Consider the following 12,321-nt stretch of genomic DNA (forward strand, 5'->3'; position numbering starts at 1 on the left):
TGGTATTTGATTGTAAATAAACAAGACTGCATAGAAATACCTGATTCAACATTACTTTTTTCTCTTAACAACATAGGCAGATTAATGCACGGGCCACCTAGGCACTAGCCCAGGGGCCCCTACTAATTTGGGGTCCTGGCCCTGGGATCCTCATCAGCAGGGAAGTGAAAGCCGCAGTTTTAGGTTTGGTGCCCATTTTTGGTGCCAAGTTTAAAACTGCATCTTTCATATCTGCTTACCTGGGAGTTGGAAGTGTGGCCCCCCCCCCAGTGGGGCTGGGTGGAGGTGGGCGGGCTGGGGTTGGGCCAGAAGAGCCATGCTGGACCTGGGGGACAGGTGCAGGCAGAGTGGTGCAGTGTCTGGAGAGGAGGGGGCGGGGCCAGGCTGGGAGAGCTGTGCTCCACCTGGCGGGGGGAAGCTGGGGTGGTTGGGCCAGGTCAAGAGCACCATGCCGTGTTGTGCCTTTATGGGCAGCAATGCTGGGAGGGCCTTGGGGGCTAGAGCCCCCCCAAATTCATCTGAGCTCCCCTGCAGCCACTCCTCCTAGTGCCCCTGCTTGCCCATGGCACGGTGCTCCTGGTTTGGCCCACAGCAGGTCCCTGCAGATAAGTGTGACAGGGGCCCAGGGGAGAGAGAAATCAAAGCTGAGCCACAGAAGGCTCATAGCGGGCGGGGGGGCTGCCTCCATGTGATTGAGACTGCGGGAGGGGGGAGGTCCTCTGAGGGGAAAGTGTGTGTGTGGGGAGGTCTGTGTGTGAGTCTCTGTGTGTGGGTCTCTGTGTGCGAGTCTGTCTGTGTGGGTTTGTGGGTCTGTCTGTGTGGATCTGTGTGTGTGCGTGTGCGCGCGCGCATGATGGTCTGTGTGTAGGTGTATAGGTCCATTTGTGTGGGTCTCTGTGGGTCTCTGTCTGTATCAGTCTGTCTGTCTGCATGTGTCTCTGTGTGTATGGGGGGGTCTGTGACTGTGGGTCGCTGTGTGGGGGTCTGTCTGTGTGTCTGTGGCCATGTGCAGAGTGAGAGTAGAGTGCACACACCTGTGTCTGCACGCCTGTATGTGCGTGCATGTGTGTGTGTATGTGTATACATTTGGCTGTAGCAAGAGTGGGGATCAAGAAGAGGTGGGCATGTGCCCCCCAGGCTGGTGGGGTCCACCCAGCCTTCTCCTCCAGCACTATGAGGGGAAGGGGTCCCTTCCAGCCTGAACGTCTATGAAATCTATAAAATTTCCAGCCAAAATTTCTTGTGCTGTAGCTTGGGACCATTGCTCCTAGTTCTGTCCCATACAGCCAAGAACATACTGTTAGTTTATATTCAGTTTATGGTCTGCTGTAACCCTCAGGTCCTTCTCTGCAGTACTGCTACCTAGCCAATCATTCCCCAGTATGTATTTGTGCATCCAATTATTCTGTCACAAGTGCAGGACTTTGCACTTATCCTTGTTGAATTTCATTTGGTTGATTGGAGACAATTTTTCCAGTGTGTCCAGTAGGGCTTGTGTGAAGCTTTGAGCCAATTTAATGAGGAGGAGATTCGGCTCGGTTCAGTGGCCAAATCTGAATTGCGTTGGGAGACCCATTAAAAGCTCTGAATTGAATCGGAAGCCTCTGAATTCATTCAGAAAAGATTTGGCACCGATTCAGAGATTCGGCCACAGACTAAACAGGCAGCAGTCCTCAGGGACAATGGATGCAGCGGCCTCCAGCTGGTAAGTCTGTTGTGGTGGCTGGGGGGGGGTGTGGGGGGGGGTGTGGGAGGGGGGAAGGATTGAGGCTGGGACCCGGGCTGAGGCAAGCGCTGCCCAGGGAGGGGATGGGGAGGTTCACATCACTGCACACCGCTGGTTTGGTAGTTGCTTGTGTGGTGGCTTGTCCAGTGGCTGTCACCGCTGCTCCCACCACCAGCCCGGGAGGGCATGGCCCAGGATCTGTGAGGTGTGGGTGGGGCTGGGGTTGCACCAGATGGATGGTAGAAGGTAGAAGGAGCTGAGAATGGGGGCTATGCGCCCCCACCGCTCACCCAGACAGTGCGGGGCTGGTGTGAGACTGAGCCACTGCGCTGCCTCTGGACAAGCGGTGTGCAGTGGCAGGAGCTGGCCCTGCCTCCCTGCACCTCCCAGACAAGGAGCAGCTTTGCCTCGGCTGGGCGAGCAGTAGCAGGATATATGTGTGTGTGGGGGGGGCGCATGTGCCTCTGGATCAGGGTGGGGCAGGCGGTGGAGCAGGGGTATGGGGGGCTTCAGTGAGTTTTCAGGTGGCACATGCCCCCACTAGGCGCTGCAGTCCAGCAAAGCTGCTGCTCATCCGTAAGGTGTGGGGAGGCTGGACCAGCTCCTGCCACTGTATACTGCTTGTCCAGAGGCAGACCAGTGGCTCAGTCTAGCGCTGGCCCCATGCTGGCTGGGCTAGTGCAGGGTCGGGGGGGCATAGCCCTCACTCCCAGCACCTTCTGCCTTTTGCCCAGTGCAGGCCTGACGTTGCCCACCCCACGCAGCTCCTGGGGCACATGACCCTGCCCCATGCCCTCCCAGACCAGAGGAGGGAGCAGTGGCAAGAGATGCCAGACAAGCTGCCTCATGAGCAGCTCTCAGACTCGTGGTGTGCAGTGGCATGAGCCGCCCCACCCCTGCCCTGGCCTGGGCGGCACTCTGTAGGGTAGGTGGAGCCAGGGCTGCGCTCCAGGAGACTAGCTCCAGTCACCCGCTGCCAGCCACAACCCAAAGTGCAGCCTGGCAGTGGGGGCTGGTCAGTGCAGCCTTGGCTCCACCCGTCCCACAGTGGAGCCCAGTGGTGGGTGTCTGGGGCTAGTCTCCCAGAGCACAGCCCAGCCCAGCCCACCCTGCACAGATCCCGGGCACACGCCTGCTCCCATGCCCTCTTAGACCGCAGCACACGGTGGTGTGCAGTGGTGGGAGGCCCCCTCCCCAAGTCCAAGTCCCGTGGCCTCCTGCCCTGGCTGGGCAGCTTGTCCCAGCCCCAGCCCCAGCCCAAATCCCTCCCTCACTGTGGGAGTGTTGATCTGTCCCCACCATGCCCCTTCCCTCCCCACTCTATGCACCACAAGAAACTTACCAGTCTGATGCAGCTGTGTCCAGCGCTGAGGACTGCTGCCTGTTTAGTCTATGGCCAAATCTCTGAAGTGGCGCTGAATCTTCAAATCTGATTCAGCTGAATCGAATTGGGACTGTGATTCGAATCACTGAATTGAATCACTGTCCCTTCAAATCAGTTGAATCTGAATCCAAATCAAATACTTGACACTTCACACAGGCCTAGTATCCAGGTCATTTTGGATCCTAGCCCTACCTTCCAGAATGTTTGCAATTTCACTAAACTTGATGTCATCCCCACATTTGCTAAGTGTGCACTCAGTCCCATCATTTAAATAATTAATGAAGATATTAAACAATACAGATCCCAGGACAGACCCATGGGGCACCCCACTTGATATCTCCTCCCAACTAGACATTGAACCATTGATGATTACTTGCTGAATATGATGATCCAACCAGCTATATTCATATTATGATAATTTAATCTATTCTGTATTTCCATATCTTATTAATGAGAATAATGTGGGAGACAGTGTCAAAAGCTTTGCTGAAATCAAGATAGATCACATTCACTGCTCTCCTCATCCACAGAGCCTGTCCCTTTATCATTGAAGAAAATCAAGTTGGTCAGGCATGACTTGCTTTTAGTGAATTCATGCTGGTGGTTCCTGATCACCTTGTTTTCCTCTAGGTTCTTCACAGTAGATTCCTTGAGGAATTCCTCCCTGAGGAAAACAGGTGTATTCCCCATGGTCCTTTCAGTACTTGGCTTCTGTAACAATCAAGGGCACAAACAATGCCAGCAAACACAGCTTTTTGGTGATTATGTCTCCTGTCTATTGGGGTATATGCCGGAGGCCCATTTCAGATAGGTCACCCATCAGCTGTCAGAAGCAATGTTCAATCTACAGCAACCCAAGATAGATTTAGTTCAGACACTGGGAGCACAATAACTTCATATTTCACTCTGACTTTTCTTCAACCTCCAGTCTATGTTAGAAATGGGTCCAAGGCACACCCCTGCTCTAGAAAACTTGGATCTGGATTTGCAGTTCATGGTTCTAGTCAGTTTCTAATCTAAAGTTTTAATATATTGATGTGACCATAAATGGCTGAGAAAAAGTCATATACAAAGCAGCAATGTATTTAAATATAGTCTAGTTTGTATGCAACATATATTTTAAAGGCGTACTAAATTACCAGCACATTTTTTGCATGGTTTTATGTAAATATTTATAGCACCCAGGGGGTGACATCCCATGCTGGAAATAAATAGTGTTATTTTTCGATAGTGAAATACATATTTCTAGAGAAGAAATGAATTATTTATTTCCATGGAATACAAAATGTGTGCAACATCAAAGTGCTTCTCAGAACAGCAGTTTCAGCCCTGACTGCATCTGTCTTGGATCTCTTGCATAAGCCTTTCTAAACAACCAGGGTTTTTTCTCTAGCACTTTCCCAGATAGTAGGATGGCTGTGTTCCAGAATGCCTCTGCTGTGGCTGAAAGCAAAAACCATCACAGTGCTGCTTTTGGCTGCTTGCACGTTACGGCAAATAGCTTTGGCCAGCCTGTAGGTGACACTGTTCAGTCATGTTAGAAGTGATGAGCGTGTCTCAGAAATTGAAGACTAGGTTTTGAGAAGAATTTGGCCCAAACTGAATAGGAAAATATTTCTCCTTGTTTGCTGTGAACTCTGGCACCAATCACTAACCAAGGACTTTTCCAAGACCCTTAATCCAGTTTGCTTCTCCTCCCCCTCAAACTTGGCTGCTTCTGTTTGTTTCTCTTTCAGCAGAATCCCCCAGCTCTTTTCTGCTGCAATACTAGGTCCCTGTCTCCTCTTTTGCCTAGTTTCCTCTCCTCTTTTACATTTTCCTAGGAAGCTGATGGCCAGAGTTCCTGCACAGCACATGCACTAGGCATCCTGGCTTCCTTAGCAAACCTGGCCCTGAGTGTTGTCATCTGCTACTTTTTGCCCTGTGCTTCCACTGACAAATGAATAAGTCTACTGGATTCCAAGGGGAGTGGGTTAAGTTGGTGGGAGGTAGCTGCTCCCCTCAGCCTTCCTAGTTGCCACTTCAAGGAGGGAAAGAAGGTTCAGCACTTGAGGGTCCTTTTTAACCAGGAGCAGTGCATGAAAAATATGCACCTGAGGTTGTTGCCTCTCCCCCTGCCTTGTGGCTTACAGGAGCACAAACAACAGCAAGCAGAAAGTCAGGCAGACTCATGGAAAGCAAGGCATATTGGGAATCACAGTACACATATACTAACTTTCTGACAGTTAACCCAACTTAGCTTTTTAAAGTCAACTTAACTATCGACAGTATGTGGAGCAGAGTCAACTTAAATACAGTGCAAGATAATACACGTCTGAGATGTATTATCTTGAATCACATTAGTTAAGTTGACCTAGCTCACAAGATGTTTGGCAGACCTCTACCTGATGTCATTTAATATGGAGAAATGTAAAGTGCTCCATCTCAGGAGAAAAAATCCACAACACATTTACAGGCTCAGCACCACAAGTGAATGAGACCTGGGTGTTGTGATAGCAACAAAATGAACATGAGCCACCAGTGCGATGCTGTAGCTGGCAGAGCTAATCAAACACTGGTATGCATCTACCGAGGCATCTCAAGCAAGGCTCAGGATGTCATCCTCTCATTCTACTCGTCCTTGGTGATACCACAAGTGGAGTACTGTGTCCAGTTGTGGATGCCACACTTCAGGAAGGATATGAAGAAGCTCGAGAGAGTCCAAAGGAGGGACTCACACATGATTAGAGGCCTGGAGAGCAGGTCATACGAAGAGAGGCTGAAAGACTTGGGACTGTTCAGCGTGGAGAAGAGAACGCTCAGGGGGGACTTGGTGGCAGCCTATAAGAATATCAGGGGAGTACATCAGGGCCTGTGGGAGCAACTATTCACCAAGGCTACCGAGGGGAGGACTAGAAATAATGGGCACAAACTGATTGAAGATCGCTTCAGACTAGCCAAGAAAAAAACTTCTTTATATTTCAAGTACCAAGGGGTTGGAACAGGCTTCCACTAGAGGTGGTACAGTCATGAACTCTGGTGATCTTCAGAAAGTGTCTTGATGCCCATCTTGCTAGGGTCATCTGACCCCAGCAGTCTTTTTTGCCCAAGTGCAGGGGTGCCAGACCCAATGATCTGTAAGGTCCCTTACAGGGCCTGACAACTATGAAACTATCAAACTATGTGTGCCACCATGTCAAGGAGCTGTACGTGTGCTTAACTTGACTTAGTTAAGTTGACTTAGTTAAGTTGCCTTACTTTAAGTCAACTTAATATGTGTGTGTGCACCCACAGTTCTCTAGGCTGGCAGTGGAGGTTGCTGCTGCTCCTGCTTTTATGGGGATGCTTCTGCTTTTATGGGAAGTGGTCTGTGTCATCTCATTGATGCCAGGGCTGTTTGGGAAACTTACAACACAGCAATTTTTCCCTGTCTTTCCCAATTCATCCAAACTGAAATACTGAGGAGCCTACCCAGGAGCCCCACAAAGTTCCTCCAAAAATCAGACAGGATTCTGTTGGAAACCACTCAGATTTCCTACCTGCTCACCTGTCCAGCTCCTTGGCAACCCGTGGCAGGCTGATCCAGGGCTCAGGGGTTCCAGGGCTTTCAAAATATGGGTGTCTGGACATATTTGGACATAAAGGGTTTGCATCACTGGCCAGCATGACATAGGGATGGATCCCAAGCAATACCTAGGATATCCAGAGGCCTCTGCTCTGGGGCAACTTGTCGAGCAGACTAAAGTGGAGCTGAAAGCCTTCTGCATACAAGCTTCCAGGCTCCCAGGTCAGGCTGAGATTCTAGTATCCTGGCTTCCCTTTAGCCCAGGAAAGATCATTTAATTTTTAAATGATTGAAAAGAAACATTTAGGGATTTTCAAATATTTTTGCCTTTCCATTTCATAGATAATGTTTGGGACTTTGCTTTTGTTCAGAATTGGATGGAACAAAAAAAGAATTCCAGAACTCAAAATCTTTTGTAAATCATCATTATTGCTCTGTGTTCAGCTCAAACTCATGTAATTGAGGAATTTTTCCCTTTATTCAGTAGATAGTAGCTCTGTCCCCGAGCAATGGTGACGTGTAGGGAGTGCATGGGGATGGATGTGCACCTCCTGACAGCCAGTGTTCCTGGGCAGGTGGGACAGGTAAGAGTGTTGTCAGGGGGCCCCTCCAGGGAGTGGGGGCACCAGGAGAAGCGGACCCCCCATGGCTGATTGCGCTTACACAGAAGTGCCAGCAGTGCTCCCAGAAGTGCCACTTGCAAGTTGGTGGGATTGGTCGCGGGGGGACCCCCCTCACCCAGTCGCTGACTGTCCACTGAGGGGGCAAGTGCCCACCCTGACTCTGGAGGCAGCAGTTGCCCATGCCCCTGAGCTGCACTGTGCTCCTTTGACTGGGTGCCAATAGATTTTTCTCTCTCTACTATATCCATTAATTGTGGAAACTCAATAACAGAAGAGAGCAAGAATGATATAGAATAAAGCATTCTGTATCAAAGCATGCAACTTTCACAAACAGATAATCAGCAATAGCTAATGGGAGGGAGAGAAAAAAAGCAACATCCGTCTCACACATTAGAGATATCACATCTCAACAGTTACTGCCTATAGCCTCTCAGTCAATAATAATTTGAAAATTGGAATTTGGGAAAATCATACATTTTAACACTGAGGCTAGCAAGAGATAAGGCAGATCACATACAGCTGATTTTCAGAAGCCTGACAAGTAGGAGTTTGAGCTAATCCACATCAGATGACTCAGCACGAAAGTCATTTTTTCCTCCTAGTAAAATTGGACAAGCTTTCTAAGCTAACCTCCCCCCCATACTCTCAATTGTGATTGGTTACAAGTTTAACCCCGTCATGTGCCACTCAGTGATAACTCCTTATTCTTGAAGGACTTCCCAGGGTGCAGGATCAAAAGTGGTCAAGCAAAGTGTGTCCTGGTCAAGAGAAATTCCAGGGAGGGGAGACGGAGGGAATGCTTGCCCCTCACTGGCAGCTGCAGGCAGGAAGTTCAGTGCCTGGACACTGGGCAGGGATAGAGCTGGCTCACTAATCAGGGGCTGGTTTTACCAAGCTTTGGGATTCCCATTTTCACCAGACCCACAGTAGAACAAACCCAGTGATGTCCCAAATGAGATATAATCTGGGAGTTTCCATGGAGAGCAGTAATTCAGTCAAATCTGCTGTGCTTCAGTAACCCAGACCCTGGCAACTCAGTAAAATACTTTTACCATGATTTGAAATGTCAGATGAAGCAAGTGCAGCTTTTTAAAATGGAAGTGAAGTGTGGGACATTCTTTATAAGCCCAGCCCTGGTGATCAGATGGCGGAGCACTGCAAGATATAATAACCTGTCCTGTAATGAATATAGTTCTTGGCAACCCCTGCTCACTAAACAATAGCCTTAGTCAGGGGATAGTTCCTCCTAGATGAAATGACAGAAATACACCTACGAGGCTTCACTGAGCCTGGAGATGGGAAATGATTGTGATTTGCCAAGTGAAATTATGGCAGCTAGAATGTTGCCCAATGACAGCTGCGAGTCAATAAGCAAACCCCTCCTCCACTTATGGTTCTGCTTTGAAACAGAACAGTGACAGCTGGCATACAAGGTTTTTAACATCAAAAGGAAAAAAGCAGTCACTGGAACTGGAAGAAGCAATAATGCCAGTGTATGAGAGCTCATGGATGTGTGGGTTCTGACCTACTCATCCATATCCATGGGTCTATAATAGAACTGCTCTGTAGTTACCGTAATTGGCACCTTATCAGCGCGCTGCATTTAATGGTTAGATCACTAGGTTGAAAGGTCCAATCCTGACTTAATTCCTGGCTCACAGTGGGCACACCTACATGTTCATTAATGTGCTGTAATTACGGCTCATTAAGTTCTTACCTGTAATAACTTAAATCTACTAAGGCAACTGAACTAAATCTACTTTGCATTAGCACAATTTTTTCCAGCCACACTAATTAGTCTAATGAGCATTAAGTATCTCATGTAGATGTGCCTAGTGTGAACTGAGTTAAATAACTTACGGTGGCATTCCGTTCCTTTTGTGTACCTGCGTGACAGCTTTCTAGCCATATAAATGCTACTTTCTGCACTTCCGTGAAGATAAAATTTTAATTTCCTCTGCAGCCTGAACACAAATATGTGCACATGAACTAAGCATGTGCACCAAGCTATACACTGGCTGGGCAGGTATGCAGTATGCACATATGCCCATTCTGGATGGACAGGTGCATCTAAGTCCAAAAAGACACAGCTGGCCAGAAAACCATTACTAACAGCTCACCACTCAGGTGATGGGGCTAACACATGGGAGGCCCTCCCGTCTTCTCCTAGACTTCCCACCAAGTATGTACCTGGCATGGGGTCCACCTCCTAAGGAAAGCCATGGTGTCCCCTGGCATCCACTCTAATCCTGTCCCACCCATTCTGATTTCCCAGGCCACTGACCTATGCTCATCTGCCATGCCTTGATATCCAACTAATAAATGTGGGAGGCTGCCCTCAGAGACCAGGGTAAGCCTTGGGTACTTTACTCTACCTTGCTCATTCCTGGGCACCTGTGTTCTGGCCCCTAATCCCTGCCTGAGCAAGAAGCTTCTGTCTTGCTGCTCCAGGCCCATGAGCCTTGCCTCACTCTGCCTGTGGGTTCCAATCAAGCCCAGCTAAGCACAGGCTTAGTGGCCCTAATCATGTCCTCCTGGTCCTAATCACTTTAACGGCACTAATCATGCCCTCCAGCCACCCCCCATAGCCATGCCTATGCTTCACATGCCTTACTCTTCTAGAATCTTTCATCCCACTGGGCTGTATGTAGCCTGTGGTGTGCACAGTAGGAGGCACTACTATGCAGAGCCACCCACCTCACTGTGCCAGGCCCCAAACCCTGCTTCAGGAGTCTCCCTCAGGGAGCCTACAGCTGACTGTCCCCACTTCCTGGACAACACCTGCCCACAGTAATATTTCTTTCAGCCAAGATAGTATCAGGTAGGGCTGTGCGAGGCTTCTGACAGAGCTTTGGCTCCAGAGAAGCTTTGGATGCTTCAGGGTTCGGATCAGCATGTCCGGGTCGAGGCGCCGCCTCGTTTGGCTTCCCGAAGCGCTTCAGGGCCGCCTCAGAGATCCAGCCATAGGGTATAATGGGGAAACAATATAATATCTATAACTTTGTTGGTTTTTGTCCAATTTGGATGACATTTTCAGGGCTGGTAGATTCTGCAGAGAGCATGAAGTCTGCCAAGTCTCAAGGAGACCGATACGGGGGTTTGGGGGGAACTGCACCCCAAATTCTTGAAAGCAAAACTCATGTCACGTCTATGTGTTACAACACAGGGAGGTCAAAACTGCAGGGGTGGTAGCTCTTGCTGAGGCCACAAAGCCTGCCAAGTTTCAAGCAGATTGATGCAGGGGTTTGGGGGGAACTGCACCTCAAACTGTGGACAAGCAAAACTCGTGACATGGGTGATCCTGTGTGTGTTAAGACGCAGTGGGGTGACAGCTGCGGGGATGGTGGCCCCTGCTGCGGCCACAAAGTCTGCCAGCTGTCAAGGAGATCGGTGCAGGGGGGTTCTGGGGCCCTGCACCCCTCGCTGCTGACAGGCAAAACTCGTGCCATGGGTGTTTGTGGGACTGACTGTCTTCCAAATCGGACCCCCCCCAAGTTATAGATTTCACTGATTCCCTCATTATACCCTATGCCCGGATCTCAGAGGCGGCTCCAAAGCTTCGGAGTCGCTTCGCCTGGATCGAGGCAGAATCCCAGTCCAGAGCTCCGGATCGCATCACTGCCATCTGAAGCCGGATTGGATCGCTGCCGACTCGCGCAGTCCTAGTATCAGGTAGAACTGGGGGAAAATGAAAAGACAAACTCCACAGGCCAAGCTGGGAGCAGAACGCCTCTCTCTCCCTCCCCTCCTCCATAACGCAGCAAGGCAAGCTGTAACCCAGCACCTTTACTGATGGGGCTGGGGGTGGTGGGTGGAATGAGGAAGTCAGAATACACTTTCAGCAAACACAAACACCTAGAGTCTTATATGGTCTGGATATAATGACCCTTTTAAGACACAACTGGCTAAGACATAATTACTAACTCTTGGCTAGTTTCCAGGTTTTTACTTACAGAAAATCACCAGGCAGAAGCCGGAGGCGTTTGCTTGCTGCTGTCAAGATCCCCACCAGAAGGAAGAGAGCCCCCCCCCCCACTAGGAATTTTATCTTGCCAGGTCACCTGATTCACCAGCCCGAACCAAGAAGAAAGCAGGAAGGGAGAGAGGGGTCACCTGGACCGACCCAAGTGAGGGGCAGGGAGAGGGGGAGAGGATTTCTTCACACAGCCCACCGGGCCCTTGGCCCTAGCAAGGTTGTCTTTACTTGCAGACTTCCCCTGGGTTCCTAGCCCTGTCTGAGCATCATCCACCTGGTATACATTTTCCCTCTCAACTTAAACTCAGTCTGCCAACTGGACCTCTGGTCATAGCAGGTATCCACCCATTAACTGGACCTCTGGCCCTGTCTCAGCTCCAGCCCCCACAGTCCACTGGGCCCTAGACCGGTGCAGGGCTTTATCTGGGCTTCAGCCCTTTTTAGGCCTGGAGTACTTCACAGGCATCCAACCCAAACATGAACTCCAAAGGTAGACAACTATAACACGAAACATTTAATTTTCAAAGGTGTTCAGAAGAACTCTTCTCTCTAGGAGAATCAAGGCTAGCTGGAGCCTCTACCCCTAGATCCTTTCTCATCCCCCTCCTAATTACCTGACCTGGACCTGCTGGTTACAGGGCCCAGGTGCAGCTTCTTATCTCTGTCAGCAGCCTCATCCTCCCCTGCCTGTCAATTGAAGTCTGTGGCTGTTTCTATGCTGTTTGTCTCTGCTGTTCTTTTCACGTAATCTTCCTGCTAGCTGCACTTGCTATGTTGGATTTATCTTACAGCCCTGGGATTCCTCATTTACCTAATTTTGAACAGTCTGCCCCAGCAGCTTATTTCCTTGTACACCGCACTCATCCAGCCTGCTTCCTGCCTCTATGTCATTACAGCAGCAGGGGGAGGAGTCCACTGCTACCCCTGGGTAGTAACTTACTGAGCGGGCACAATCTGCAGGCACACATACATCCACAATGCAGAAGAAATCGAATTGTTACCTTTGCATAAAGGTACTTATGTGGCTAGAAAACTGCCATTTAGATTTGCAAAAGGAAGAAGAATTTT

General features: G+C 49.7%; 1 long non-coding RNA gene across 1 annotated transcript in view; it reads right to left on the reverse strand.

The window, feature by feature from the left end:
- The window catches only part of LOC149858342 (uncharacterized), a 51,355-nt gene extending 40,072 nt beyond the window's left edge, over positions 1 to 11,283 (reverse strand). The window contains exon 1 of the long non-coding RNA XR_016443976.1: positions 11,231 to 11,283. This is a non-coding gene — a long non-coding RNA (uncharacterized LOC149858342). The remainder of the gene's footprint in view (positions 1 to 11,230) is intronic.
- Between the last annotated feature and the right edge of the window lie 1,038 nt (positions 11,284 to 12,321).

Source organism: Crocodylus siamensis, chromosome 8 (assembly GCF_052110815.1).
Source record: "Crocodylus siamensis isolate JL-2025a chromosome 8, ASM5211081v1, whole genome shotgun sequence".
NCBI lineage: Eukaryota > Metazoa > Chordata > Crocodylia > Crocodylidae > Crocodylus > Crocodylus siamensis.